Here is a 15,876-nt window from a genome sequence, read left to right as displayed (position 1 = left end):
TCTGGGATCTAAGATCCATCAGACACAACCCTGCCCCACAAACATTCAGAGACCTGAGAGACTCGTTCGTCGAAGCTGGGAAGGAAGCAGAGAACGTGGTGGGTTGGAATAGGCAGGAAAGTCCTGTTCTGGGTGTGATGCTATATGAGGGTGGGCTGAGAGATTTCGACTTCCCCAGAATTCTAGTTTTGACAGGTGAGGCCTGTGGGCTCAGAAAGAGCTTATTGGGGAAAAAGAGGTACAAGTGAAAGCCAGGATGTGAGAATCTCTGATCCGGAAAGTAACATAATAGATGTTCAGAAATCAAAGAAAAGGCTGATCCCAGAGGAGACTAGCATTAACTCAAAGCACTGGAGATCAACTTAGATACAAGACAGAGAAGGTTACTGTTTTCCTTGGGACTTTACAGAGCTTGCATTAGGTAACAGTGTGGGAGAAAAGAAGCACAGCAAGAAAATCCACTATCCCCAAGAGCTTCGCAATGGAGCAGGGGTTGCTTCCTGGAAGGGGAGTGAAAGGAGAGAGGCTGCCCTCTTGTGCCAAGCAAAGATCCAGGGCCAGTTTTGGTCCATCTCACACCCCTGGACCAGGAGCTGTCCTGGGGGAGAAGATGGTGCCTCTGGATGGATGGATGCAGCCACTCTCCAGGGTAACAGCTTGATGATAGGAGCACCAACTGGGTTTCAGCCCTGCTCACCGTTTCTGCCAAGACTCTTGACCATGCACTTGTACAGACATCCACGTTCTGCAAGAGGACCCTTAAGGACATAAAGCACCATTCAGAAGCAAGAGGTCCTTTACAAAGAAGTGGGGGTTTTGGGGTTTTTTTTTTTTTGGTACGTGGGCCTCTCACTGTTGTGGCCTCTCCCATTGTGGAGCACAGGCTCCGGATGCGCAGGCTCAGCGGCCATGGCTCACGGGCCCAGCCGCTCCGCGACATGTGAGATCTTCCCGGACCGGGGCACGAACCCGTGTCCCCTGCATCGGCAGGCGGACTCTCAACCACTGCGCCACCAGGGAAGCCCACAAAGAAGTGTTTGAGTTTCTGATCTCAGTGTTCTCTCTCAGAAAATGATATTTGGCTGTGTAGGTGAGCAGAAGGCCCCATGGCTCAGGAATAAATATCTTTTTTTCTTAATTTATTTTTTTATTGACGTATAGTTGAATTACAATGTTGTGCTAATTACTGCTGTACAGCAAGTGACTCAGTTACACATATACATTCTTTTTCAATTCTTTTCCATTATGGTTTACCACAAGATATTGAATATAGTTCCCTGTGCTATACAGTAGGACCTCGTTGTATATCCATTCTAAATGTAATAATTTGCAGCTATTGTACTAACCCCAAACTCCCAGTCTATCCCTCTCCCCCCCACCTCACGCATGGCAACCACAAGTGTGTTCTCTATGTCTGTGAGACTGTTTCTGTTTTGCAAATATGTTCATTTGTGCCTTATTTTAGATTCCACATGTAAGTGATATCATATGGTATTTGTCTTTCTCTTTTTCACTTACTTCACTTAGTATGATAATCTATAGTTTGTATCCGTGTCGCTGCAAATGGCATTATCGCATTTTTTTTATGGCTGAGTAGTGAGGAATAAATATCTTTGTGCTTTTATGGCATGTCTGCAGGTTACAAGGTGCTAGAGCTATGGAGAGGTTCTTGAGGGCAAAGACCACGTCTTATTCATTTTAGTATCCTGAGGAGCATCACTGTGTCTGGCTTAGAAAAGTTAATTGGAAGGAACAAAGAGAGGAAGGAAGTGTACGTGTGTGTGTGTGTGTGTGTGTGTGTGTGTGTGTGTGTTAATGTTGACTAAAGTTCAAATAGAAAATTCATAGGATGGATTCTCTTTAACAAAGAAATTCATATCCTTTAAATTAACCAATCAGAAAAATTTCTTGGGCATGTCTTATGTGCAGGGAGTGGAGCTAGGTAATGTGCAGAGTTTAAAAAATAGAGGAAGCTCTCTAAATTAGTGAACTCTAGATTGTGAGGCTTCAAATATTTGCTGTGCACCCTGGCACACAAAAATGCATCCTACCGCACCCTGCTGCCGATAGCTGCCTCCATCCCAGCCCTAGTTCTTTTTTTTTTTTTTTTTTTTTTGCGGTATGTGGGCCTCTCCCTGTTGTGGCCTCTCCCGTTGCAGAGCACAGGCTCCGGACGTCCAGGCTCAGCGGCCATGGCTCACGGGCCCAGCCGCTCCACGGCATGTGGGATCTTCCCGGACCAGGGCACGAACCCGTGTCCCCTGCATCGGCAGGCGGACTCTCAACCACTGCGCCACCAGGGGAGCCCCCAGCCCTAGTTCTTGACGGGCCAGAGCTCTGTCATGTTCTCCTTGTATAAAGAAGGAGATTCATAATCAATCACAAACCATGAAATGGGAAAAGACGGAGGCTCAGGTATCAGAAAATAGGTTCCCAGGGGCAGGGATTTTTATAAATTATTTTCACCAATCAAACCACACCTTCTAGAAGAGCATTTGGCCAATTGAAGGTTCTCAATAAATATTTCTTGAGTGAATAAAAGAAACATTTTAGAGAGAAATGTGAGTCACCTTGAGGCATTTTCCATTTGCAACAAACGTTGACTGATCTACCCATTTGTGGGACGTCTAGATGTGCTCACTTGAGCCCATGCAAGCAGAGCAGCCGGGGAAGATAGAATCCCTGATGTAATAATGATCCCCACCAACAGTGACGTATTCAATGAGGTCTTACCTGCGCTAGACACCGTGCAAGCACACTTATCTATCAAGGCATCCTGGCTGAAGGCTCACCCTACCTCTTCATGGTAAGCTCTATCTTACAGACCAGGAACCGGAGCTCACAGAACTGAAGTGATTTGCCCAGGTACACGGCTAGAAATCTAATTTCAAAGCCCAATATCCGTACCTAGGCCACACAGCCCACAGAGAGGCACATGCTCTAGTGGTAAAGAGAGGTGCCTAGACTGAGAATCGTGTGTAATAATTCACAGGGTTAGACAGTAGGGGTGAGATGAAAAGGGGACGGGCCACTATTCCCATCACGGAGACACCAGCCTCGGCCTCCACCCATTCTGCCGCAATGTTATGCATAAACCACTTTGTGCTACCTTTTCCTTCCATCCTAAGCTCTGCAAGGCTCGGCAGGCCTTGATGAAAGAGTGACGGGGAAGTAGCACTGAAGCCTCCAGCCCAGCCCTGAGGCTGTCCTAACACCCCGTCAGGAAAATGGACATATTACTGGTCCTGCCACGACTTACTGGCTCTCTGCACAAGCTCCTTTGAAGAGACCTAAGGAACCTGACCAAAGCCCAGTGGGGCTGAGGCGTGGGAGAGAGGAGCACGGAACCAACCCGAGGGGGGCCCCGCACTCGGCCCACGGGGCAGCTCACAGAGGGCCCCCCACCCTTGCTGAAGAGGCAGCCCTGGAAGCCGTGGGAAACAGCAGGCCCCCGCATGGCTGCCTCCCTGGAGATGGTCAGTAGGGGTCCAAACACCATTGTGTACACCCGACACACACTCACACCCACACCCACACACTCACCCACACCCACACCCACACACACTCATACACTCACCCCCCACACACACACTCATACACACACTAACCCCCACACACTCACACCCACACACCCCCACACACTAACCCACACACACACTCACTCACTCACACACACGCACACACTCTCACACACACTCACACATGCACTAACCCACCCACTCACCCACATTCACACCCATACTCACACACCCACACACACTCACACCCACATCCACACACTCACACACCACACTCACCCACACGCACCCACACACACACACACATTCACACCCACATCCACACACACCCCCAACACACTTGCAGACCCTCAGCCTGTCTAGTTATCAGACTGTGGGAAGACAGCCCTCCTAGAAGAAAATTAAGTCTTTTAACTTCAGAACCTCCAGGCCCACTTTCTTTACCTCTTTTCTCTTTTCCTTGTCAAAGGCAAACTGACCTCTTCTTTGAAGCACCCACCATTCAGGGGGGTGGGGAAATTTAAAAATCTTTCCACTCTCAAAACCTGGCATTTAGACTTCAGGATAAATTTATCCTGTGATTACTCTCCTGGATTTTTTTTTTTTAATTCTCAGTTTCTTTTTTAACTTGCGCTTAAAAAACTTTGCTCCACCCCCAACCCCCCAAAAGGTAATGAGATGTGAGACTAAGGACAGCCAAGGGGCTTTCTCTGGGCACCCAGAATTCAGTCACACGGGCCTTCCCAGGCCGCTTGCCCTGAGACACATTTACACAACCTAATTCAAAGAAATACCTAAGGTTGTTCCCTGAATACCTGTCTCCAGACCCAGGAACTGAGCAGGTTTAATTGCCCCATGTTCTATAGCTCATAGAAATGTATTGTTTGACAAGTAAGCCTTTCAATGTAAAAAAGCAAACGCTGCTTCACAAAGAGATTTAGCACATGCAGCTATGTCTTTTGCAGGAAGAAGCAAAAATGCGGTCTCTGTAGCATATGAATAAGAGAGAGAGAGCTGGCTTTCGGTTTCTTCTTCAGGCTTGCAAGTTCTACACTGTGAATCCGCCTGACTAGGCTACCTTTCCAGGGCCACCCTTCTGGTGTTCATTCTGCAGCTCGCGTGTCTCGGGAATGTGGAGAGCAGTTGTCTCTTGTGGGCCTGTGTCTCCATCCATTGCAACACTTCACCAGCCCCCTCGGCCTATCTTTGCATAACAGGAAGCCAAGCATAAAAACAAGAAGCATGCAGAATTGTGAGTGCTTCCGACTAAACACTGCTCGGAACTGCCTCTTCCTCAGCACACGGTGTAGTGGAGATTTGGCAATCGGGGGGCACACACACCCCGAGGTCCACACTGTGGCCCCTTAACTGTATCCAAGCTAACTGGCTTCCCAGATATGGATGGAAGGAAGGACTTTGCATCATTGACACAGTAAGCTCCAGAACTATTGACCCTTCCACGGTCAAAGCCAGTCATTTGCTCCAGGTAAGGGGTTCTGCTTAGTCACTAGCATTCATAAATAGGTAGTGCATTAGAATGCTTGAAGTATTTATATTTTATAAGCCCAGCTAAATTCTGTGGCTCTAGTAACTCACAGCAGTGACCCAACCAGGCCATTGCCTAAGGGCTGGCTGGCCTCAATAATCAAGCACTGGGCCTTGATGAAGCTACAAGCTATCAACCAGCCTACAGATGTCACTCCAGTCTGTTCCTGAGGCCCTCTCTGGTCCTCGGGAATAGTGATTTTTAACCATACGGTTCTAATAAGAGTGTGAACAACGAACAGTTGTTGCAGTGGAATGGGCCTGGCATACAAGTCATAATAGGTCTCTCTTACTCTACAATCTGATTAAAAGATTCATTTTTTATTAATTTTTATTGGAGTATAGTTGCTTTACAATGTTGCATTACTTTCTGCTGTACAAAGTGAATCAGCTATATATATATATATCTCTCCACTCATATTTGGATTTCCTTCTCCTTTAGGTCACCACAGAACACCAAGTAGAGTCCCCTGTGCTATAGAGTAGGTTCTCATTAGTTACATATTTTATACATAATAGTGTGTATATGTCAATCCCAACCTCCCAATTCATCCCGCCCCCCTCCCCGCCTTGTTATCCATATGTTTGATCGCTGCGTCTATGTCTCTATTTCCGCTTTGCAAAGAAGTTCATCTGTATCATTTTTCTACAATCTGATAAAAGATTCTATTAAAAATGGAGGCCATTAGATTATGGATGGAGGACAGAGGACACCCATAAATTATGAATTAGTTTCGTAGGTGTGATTAGGCATGTGATTAGGAAATAAAATGTCCGTATTTTCAAAGATGCATACTTAAGCATGGGGAATAAAATGACACAGTGTCCGGGATTGGCTTTAAAATATCTCAGCAAAGAAAAGAGAAACAAAGGAATAAAGCAGATGTAAAAAATTCTTCATAATTTTGAATTTCAGTAATGGATCTACATGGCATTTCATTATATTTATTCTCTATGTTGGTGTTTGAAATGTATGTATAATAAAAAAATCTTTTTCAAGATTCTACTAGGCCTTAAAAAATAAATTCTTTTAGGCTTAAGATTTTTTCACACATCAGCTCTTGCCCTGAACTTCAACTTGCTGGTTTTCCCAGGCCTGCATTTCCAGACCTGTTAGTTATTCCTCTGAGCACAGCGAAGTGATGTTACACAGATGTTCTACCACACACGTACACATTCCCCCGCCCCGGACAGATCCAGCCCCTCCGTTGCCCCCGCGCTGTCACTTTATCAGTTAATGAAGGGGAAGAACCGAGGGACTCCTGATGCTTCCAGTTACGGATAATATTTCCTGTAAAGTCAGCTTGTACTCAAACTGTTCATGGTGGTGATGGTCTGTCTGTGTACATGTACACACACACAGACGCACACACACACACACACACACGCACATATATAATTCCCCAGGGTCACAGAAGGAGCTTAAAAAAACAGCTGTTGCAAGGAAGGCAAAGAGACTTGCTAGACAATTCCTTCTGACCGGAAGTAACGTCTGGGACATCGGAGGCCTAGTTCCAGATCAATGGAAAGAATAGAGTGACTGATTATCAGAGTTTACAATGACAACATGGGCGGAAGTGCTAGTTCATAGGCTATTGGGGCCTGGTAGATGGCCAACACTGGATGATAGTCTCCCTTCCAGCCCTGTAGCAAGCAGGCAGGCAGGCAGCCTAGAGCAGTGGAAGGCGTATCTGACTGGCCATCAAGAGACCCAGATTCAAGTTCCAGCTCAGACACAAACCAGCTGTGTAACTCTCAGGGCCTTTCTGAGTCTTCATTTCTTCATTTGTAAAATAAAAGGATGGAAATAAACCATCTTGAATGCTTTTCCAACTCTAAATTAAAAAAAAAATTTTTCAACTCTAAATTTTTTTGTTTGACCTATCAAACATCTTTCAGCCGATACTTCATGCTGTAATCCTGTTTTTAATGTGCAACATGACTAACTTAATTTGCCAACTCAGGCAAGAATCCAGTTCCATATCAAGGTCACAGGTCTGTAGTGATACGTTTATGTAATTGATTAAGAAAAATGAATTTGGCAAAAGACATAATCTTGGTGATTTTAATCAAACACAGATGGTTTGACACGTCCTGGTTAGAGTGTGAATTTCGATATTAGGCTAAAGAAGATCCCCTGAGAAGTCCCAGTAATAATACAGGGTAGGAGGTACAAAGACAAAAGCCACTGTAACTATTACTCAAGGGCTGACAATTAAACAGGCTGCGTGATCGATTTATTCTGGGGTGATACCTTAGCCCCCAAATATTACGGACCCCATCATCTTTCTGGATGCATCTCTCCAACTTTTTGTTTGTTTGTTTGTTTTGTTTTGTTTTTGCGGTACGCAGGCCTCTCACTGTTGTGGCCTCTCCCGTTGTGGAGCACAGGCTCCGGACGCGCAGGCTCAGTGGCCATGGCTCACGGCATGTGGGATCTTCCCGGACCGGGGCATGAACCGTGTCCCCTGCATCGGCAGGCGGACTCTCAACCACTGCGCCACCAGGGAAGCCCCATCTCTCCAACTTTAAACCAGGCTTTACATACAAACATCTGCAAATACATCCATGCCTTTTTGACCAAGAAGCCTTCTACTAATTTAGTTGAGATAATAATGAATGTATCTTAAATTTATTTACAAAGATATTCACTGCAGCATTGTTGCTTGAAAAATGTAAACAAGTAAATGTCCAACAACACGGAATCAGTTGAACGAAGTATGGTATACTCATAAAGTAAAATACTATATACCATTAAAGTTGATGCTTTCCTGAGTTATAAAGACATGGAAAAAAAATAATAATGACATGGAAAACATTGAATTTATGTAGTTAGGTTAAAAACTGCTTACTCCAATATACACAGGATGACTCCATTTTGTTAAAAATACACACACACACACACACACACACACACACATACTATAGTGTAAGAAAGTCATAAATACATGTGTGGTGTAGCACAGAAAAACACAATGCAAGATTCACACCAGACTGGTGTAGGGTTATAGGTTATTTTCCTGATAGGTGGGATTATGGGTAATTTTTATGTCTTCTCATGCTGTCATTTTTTCAAACAAAATGGAACAAAAGTTATTTGTAAAATCTGAACGTCAGCTTTTTCTTCAATGATCTGCAGGCTGTTTCCCAAATTAAAAAATTTAAAACTTAACATGAGTCAAGAAAGAACTGACTGAGAGGAATCAGTCCCAATGTTAGGAAGAATTTTCATAATCTAAACCAAAGTGAATTCCAAAAGTTTTCCAATAGAGCATTTCAGAAGCTAGCTATGCTCTCTTGGGCAAATCACCCTTCCCTGCCTGATGGGATTACTTCCCAGCAGGATACAATATATAAATGTCCTTTATGAAATATACAGTAGGTATAGGTTTGCTTATTATTGTTGTCATTTACAAGAATAAGTTTTGCAGATCTTAGTTTCTGCATATATAAAATGAGGCTGTTGAACAGGATGTTTGCTAAGGTCCTTCTAGACCCCAAATTCTTCCACTCTTTGTATATGAGCAGTTTCTACTAATACCGTAATGTGCTCAGAGTGTCGAATTAGAGAAAAGGCGAGCCGAGCAGACTCATTATTTAGGAAAGAAAATAAGAGAGAATGTGCTCAGCGAGGGAGGGAGATCAGTATAGTTTGGAGGGTCAGCCCAGACATCACAGAAACCATAGAACCAGAGCAAGTTCTTTGGGGCTGAGAAAGGGCAGGGCTTGGGGAAAGAGAAGAGTCAGCAGAAAGGCTTGAGGGAGCACAAGGGGGTGCTCTGGGGGATCCCAGGAAGGAAGGAGCCCCTGAAATTCTGGACGGTTTGACCCCATGGTGTAACAGCCCCATTTCCAAATTTCCATCAAAATGACCAGAGAATGACTTCAGTGATAACAATGGGAAATGGGAAATGAAACTAAAAGTAAGGAAGCATGCTGTCTGTGAGCTATTTGTGGAGAGGAGGATTTCTGTGAGCTGGAGGCTAGGCAGGACCAAACTGAAAGAGCCGACCAACCCACATTTCAGTGTCTGTGGAGGAGAAATTGTCCACGAGAGTGGGATGGTCCCCCAAAGAATCTGCACCACCTCCTAGAGGGGGCCAGCAGCACTCGTTGGGGGAAACGGAGGGAGGCCCCCAGAGCACAAAGACCTGGCTGGGCATGCTGTGCTATCTGCTTACCCCAGGGGCTGAAAGTCCCGCCAGCAAAGCAAGGGTGGGAGGGCCTGTCTTGCTGGCTCCTAACCTGGGCCATTGAACCAGTGAGAGCAGGGAAGACTTTTCCAACTAACCTGGGGCTTCGCCAAGGAGAAAAAAAAAGAAATTCTCCATGAACAGAGCCTCACTCCGTAAACTGAATGCTTCTTAAAAAGTTACAGGTACGCTTACCATGCCGCCCAGCAATTCCACTTCTAGGAATCTCCTCACGAGGAGTGAAAGCACACGTCCACAGATTTCTTGTATGCAAGTGTTTCCAGCAGCGTTATTCATAATGGTCAAACTGGAAACGATCTAGAGTCCATCAGCTGCTGGATGCATGAACACAAAGTGCATAGCTGTGCAATGCAACACTGCCCCCAAATAAAAAGGAATGAAGTACTGATACAAGTTACAAGATGGTAACCCTCAAGAACCTTATGCAAGTGAAAGACACTGAATGCAAAAGACAGCATATTGCAAATCCATGGAAGAAAAGTACCCAGAAAAGTCAACATTCTAGAGACAGAAAGCAGATGGGAGGTTGCCTGGAGCTGAGGGTAAAAGTAGAGATTGGCCGCAAATGGGCAGGAGGGAACTTTCTGGAAAGATGAAAGTCTTCTAAAACTGAATTGTGGTCATTGCTGTACAAGGGCCAATTCCTCACTCATTTTATAAAGACCATTTAAAATAGACCATAATAGCAATACAAGCCCACCTTAAGAAGCAGGAAACATCTCGAATAAACAACCTAACCTTGCACCTCAAGCAATTAGAGAAAGAAGAACAAAAAAACCCCAAAGCTAGCAGAAGGAAAGAAATCATAAAAATCAGATCAGAAATAAATGAAAAAGAAATGAAGGAAACAATAGCAAAGATCAATAAAACTAAAAGCTGGTTCTTTGAGAAGATAAACAAAATAGATAAACCACTAGCCAGACTCATCAAGAAAAAAAGGGAGAAGACTCAAATCAATAGAATTAGAAATGAAAAAGGAGAGGTAACAACTGACACTGCAGAGATAAAAGAGATCATGAGAGATTACTACAAGCACCTCTATGCCAATAAAATGGACAATCTGGAAGAAATGGACAAATTCTTAGAAATGCACAACCTGCCAAGACTGAATCAGGAAGAAATAGAAAATATGAACAGACCAATCACAAGCACTGAAATTGAAACTGTGATTAAAAATCTTCCAACAAAGAAAAGCCCAGGACCAGATGGCTTCACAGGCGAATTCTATCAAACATTTAGAGAAGAGCTAACACCTATCCTTCTCAAACTCTTCCAAAATATAGCAGAGGGAGGACCACTCCCTAACTCCTTCTACGAGGCCACCATCACCTTGATACCAAAACCAGACAAGGATGTCACAAAGAAAGAAAACTACAGGCCAATATCACTGATGAACATAGATGCAAAAATCCTCAACAAAATACTAGCAAACAGAATCCAACAGCACATTAAAAGGATCATACACCATGATCAAGTGGGGTTTATTCCAGGAATGCAAGGATTCTTCAATATACGCAAATCTATCAATGTGATAAACCATATTAACAAATTGAAGGAGAAAAACCATATGATCATCTCAATAGATGCAGAGAAAGCTTTTGACAAAATTCAACACCCATTTATGATAAAAACCCTGCAGAAAGTAGGCATAGAGGGAACTTTCCTCAACATAATAAAGGCCATATATGACAAGCCCACAGCAAACATCATCCTCAATGGTGAAAAACTGAAAGCATTTCCACTAAGATCAGGAACAAGACAAGGTTGCCCACTCTCACCACTATTATTCAACATAGTTTTGGAAGTTTTAGCCACAGCAATCAGAGAAGAAAAGGAAATAAAAGGAATCCAAATTGGAAAAGAAGAAGTAAAGCTGTCACTGTTTGCAGATGACATGATCCTATACATAGAGAACCCTAAAGATGCTATCAGAAAACTACTAGAGCTAATCAATGAATTTGGTAAAGTGGCAGGATACAAAATTAATGCACAGAAATCTCTGGCATTCCTATATACTAATGATGAAAAATCTGAAAGTGAAATCAAGAAAACACTCCCATTTACCATTGCAACAAAAAGAATAAAATATCTAGGAATAAACCTACCTAAGGAGACAAAAGACCTGTATGCAGAAAATTATAAGACACTGATGAAAGAAATTAAAGATGATATAAATAGATGGAGAGATATACCATGTTCTTGGATTGGAAGAATCAACATTGTGAAAATGACTCTACTACCCAAAGCAATCTATAGATTCAATGCAATCCCTATCAAACTACCACTGGCATTTTTCACAGAACTAGAACAAAAAATTTCACAATTTGTATGGAAACACAAAAGACCCCGAATAGCCAAAGCAATCTTGAGAACGAAAGAAGGAACTGGAGGAATCAGGCTCCCTGACTTCAGACTATACTACAAAGCTACAGTCATCAAGACGGTATGGTACTGGCACAAAAACAGAAAGATAGATCAATGGAACAGGATAGAAAGCCCAGAGATAAACCCATGCACATATGGACACCTTATCTTTGATAAAGGTGGCAGTAATGTACAATGGAGAAAGGACAGCCTCTTCAATAAGTGGTGCTGGGAAAACTGGACAGGTACATGTAAAAGTATGAGATTAGATCACTCCCTAACACCATACACAAAAATAAGCTCAAAATGGATTAAAGACCTAAATGTAAGGCCAGAAACTATCAAACTCTTAGAGGAAAACATAGGCAGAACACTCTATGACATAAATCAAAGCAAGATCCTTTCTGACCCACCTCCTAGAGTAATGGAAATAAAAACAAAAATAAACAAATGGGACCTAATGAAACTTCAAAGCTTTTGCACAGCAAAGGAAACCATAAGCAAGACCAAAAGACAACCCTCAGAATGGGAGAAAATATTTGCAAATGAAGCAACCGACAAAGGATTAATCTCCAAAATTTACAAGCAGCTCATGCAGCTCAATAACAAGAAAACAAACAACCCAATCCAAAAATGGGCAGAAGACCTAAATAGACATTTCTCCAAAGAAGATATACAGACTGCCAACAAACACATGAAAGAATGCTCAACATCATTAATCATTAGAGAAATGCAAATCAAAACTACAATGAGATATCATCTCACACCAGTCAGAATGGCCATCATCAAAAAATCTAGAAACAATAAATGCTGGAGAGGGTGTGGAGAAAAGGGAACACTCTTGCACTGCTGGTGGGAATGTGAATTGGTTCAGCCACTATGGAGAACAGTATGGAGGTTCCTTAAAAAACTACAAATAGAACTACCATATGACCCAGCAATCCCACTACTGGGCATATACCCTGAGGAAACCAAAATTCAAAAAGAGTCATGTACCAAAATGTTCATTGCAGCTCTATTTACAATAGCCCGGAGATGGAAACAACCTAAGTGCCCGTCATCGGATGAATGGATAAAGAAGATGTGGCACATATATACAATGGAATATTACTCAGCCATAAAAAGAAACGAAATTGAGCTATTTGTAATGAGGTGGATAGACCTAGAGTCTGTCATACAGAGTGAAGTAAGTCAGAAAGAAAAAGACAAATACCGTATGCTAACACATATATATGGAATTTAAGAAAAAAATGTCATGAAGAACCTAGGGGTAAAGCAGGAATAAAGACGCAGACCTCTTAGAGAATGGACTTGAGGTTATGGGGAGGGGGAAGGGTGAGCTGTGACAGGGCGAGAGAGAGTCATGGGCATATACACACTAACAAACGCAGTAAGGTAGATAGCTAGTGGGAAGCAGCCGCATGGCACAGGGATATTGGCTCGGTGCTTTGTGACAGCCTGGAGGGGTGGGATGGGGAGGGTGGGAGGGAGGGAGACGCAACAGGGAAGACATATGGGAACATATGTTTATGTATGACTGATTCACTTTGTTATAAAGCAGAAACTAACACACCATTGTAAAGCAATTATACCCCAATAAAGATGTTAAAAAATAAAATAAAATAAAATAAAATAGACCATAAACTTCACAAAGTGAGAGATTTGCCTGTTTTGCCACTCAGGCAGCCCAAGTGTCTAGAATACTCCAAGAATGCGGTTATTTCAATGTTAGGAAAACTATTCAATGGTTTATTACAGCAATAGGTAAAAGAATTGAAAAGCCATATGTTTTCAAAACATTGTGAATTTACATTTGATAAATTTCAATATCGATTGATATTGCAAAATTAATTATCAAGAATAGAATACTTTCTTAGGTGGTAAGGAGTGTCTATCTCAAACCAATGAGAGGTAGCTGAAAGAATGCTCTATGTTGCTGAAAATTCAACTACTGAAAATTGAAAAACTCTTCAAGAAAACGTCAAGAAAAAGTTCTTAGGAGCAAGGCCAAGTGTTTGGTGTTTAGCTGTGTAAGGAAGTGATGAAGGTGAGAGTTTCAAAGAAACACAAAATGACACAACAGAAAATTTCTGACACTTCTACTGTGGCATATACTCGAGAGCTGTGGAATGTGTGAACATTTCCATTGCTGTGACATTTTACAATTCCTTTAAAAATTTTTTGAGGATTCACAGAAGAAATCATTCTAAAATCCATGAAACTTAACCCAATAGAAAAAAAAAATCAATGTCAAGGTCTTGCTTAGAGCTACTGATGTGGGAAATCACTGAGATTTTACTTCTTCATAAAATATTATTATTTACCAGCATTTCTATCCATTTCAGGCTACGCTTCACGGTACTTGAGAGAGGCTTCGCAGGAGGCAGAGTTTCCCCTGTGACTCTGCCGCTGACATCCTGCAGTGCTGTTTCCTCTTCAAAGCTGTCAAACTTTATCAGCTGTCTGAAAAAAATGCTCTAGGGGTTTCCCCTATTATCGGCCAAGGTCCTCAGAAAAATGTTAGGATTTCTTCTGAAAGCATCTGTCTGAAGTGTGGGCTTCTTCGACAGGCAGACACAGACCTTCGCCCTGATCCTTCTCTGTGTGGCTGGCCACCCCTTGACAGTCCTCCCAGCCTCTGCACCACATCACTTGGTGCCCATAGAAGATCTAGAAGAACATCATTCTTCTTTCTTTTTCCTTTATCCATTTGTTTGCTTTTAGCCGATGGCCACTGAAAGACAAACCAAGCCTTGAAGTCGTAGGTGCAGAACCTGAAGAAGCAGGAAGCCCAGATGGACAAACAGGAAGCAGAAGATGGGGAACCACGCATGGGTGACTCGGTGATTGATACCATGACAGGCAGGATTTGCCCCCACTTCCAAGTCCCACTGGTCTGGCGCATCTTATAGCATAAAAGACCTTTTCAAGGTGAAAAATCACTTATGTTTTCATGAGGTTTTGTTGAAAGGGAATCATTTCACTCAACTCAGTGTATGCACTAAATGGAGATACAATAACCGACATGTTTTATAATGAACTTGCATGGGGTACAATCAGGAAAGAAGTAGTAAACCTCTTAATGTGGAATTTAAAACATGGAAGAAAGGATTTCTTCGTGTGCTCAATAACGGATCATACATTTTTCTCCTTCAACTCCTTATCTCCGCCCTTCCCCTCTCTCCTTCACTTTTCTGGCATTTCCTTAATTGTATCAACTGTGAAATGTGAGGGCTTCAAATCCAACCTAAGAGAAGTGGAAGGAAGCTGTACTCAGACTTAAAAATAGCCCCAGAAAACATCTGTTCCTTTGAATATATTGAAAGATATTTCAAAATACAAATAGACAAACATAGCTAATAAATTCACTTGAACGTTAAATCCCATTGATATACAGTGTGAGTTTTGTTATACGAGGGATGGATGTATATTGGGGGATGAATTTCCATAGTGCCACTTCTACTGGCATAATTTTGAGAAAGAGGCTTCACAGTGACATTCTGGAGTGTTTGGCCATAAAAATAGCACTGACCATTCCAATCTCCACCACTTTCCCCTGCATGATAAAAAATACTTTGGAAAATGTGACTTCTGTGATCTCTGGGAGGGGGGCTGGAAAGGGAGGGCCGAGGGTTCAGAGTGGCACAGGAAATCTGTGTTTGTAACGCTTAAGTGTGTGGGTGTGTTCACGTGGGCAGGGCTGGAGAGGAAATATGAAAGAAAATGTTTGCAAACCATTGCAGGCAGGAGCTGAATGAGAGACTCAGAGCGTCTATAAAATTTACAAAACATATTTGATATCCATGGAGTGTCCTGGGTTGGGATTATTACAAACTACTCTTGACACCGAAAGCACTATCTATAAGAGAAAAAATTGATATTGGTTTTTGTCAAAATTAAAACCTTTGCTCCTTGAAAGGCACTGAGAGAATGAAAAGCAAGCCACAGATTGGGAAAAAATATTTGCAAACCACATTTCTGACAAAGGAATTGTACCCAGAATATATAAAGAATTCTTAAAACTCAACTCTAAGTAAACAAACAAACCAATTTTTTAAATGGGCAAACTATTGAACAGAGACTTCACTAAATGAAAAGATGCCAAACATCATCAACTCTCAGGAAACCATAAAGTAACACCACAATGAGGTACCTTCACAATCATATTAGAGTGACTGAAATAAAATTTAAAGACAAACTAACAGTACTAAGGACTGGTAAGGATGAGAAGCAAC

The 15,876-nt window shown here is 42.5% G+C and overlaps 1 protein-coding gene and 1 long non-coding RNA gene across 2 annotated transcripts in view; one reads left to right on the top strand and one right to left on the bottom strand.

Moving 5' to 3' along the window:
• The window catches only part of ARHGAP25 (Rho GTPase activating protein 25), a 90,822-nt gene that overhangs the window by 52,198 nt on the left and 22,748 nt on the right, over positions 1–15,876 (bottom strand). The gene's annotated exons all lie outside the window — the stretch shown is intronic.
• LOC113633601 (uncharacterized) lies at positions 4,102–15,089 on the top strand. The gene is made up of 2 exons (XR_003438267.1): positions 4,102–5,004; positions 13,987–15,089. It is a non-coding gene; the product is annotated as an uncharacterized LOC113633601 (long non-coding RNA).

Source organism: Aethalodelphis obliquidens, unplaced genomic scaffold, assembly GCF_003676395.1.
Source record: "Aethalodelphis obliquidens isolate GAN/ISIS:26980383/991018 unplaced genomic scaffold, ASM367639v1 scaffold40, whole genome shotgun sequence".
NCBI lineage: Eukaryota > Metazoa > Chordata > Mammalia > Artiodactyla > Delphinidae > Aethalodelphis > Aethalodelphis obliquidens.
Note: the sequence above shows the minus strand (reverse complement) of the source record. Positions and strands in the feature narration are given on the sequence as shown.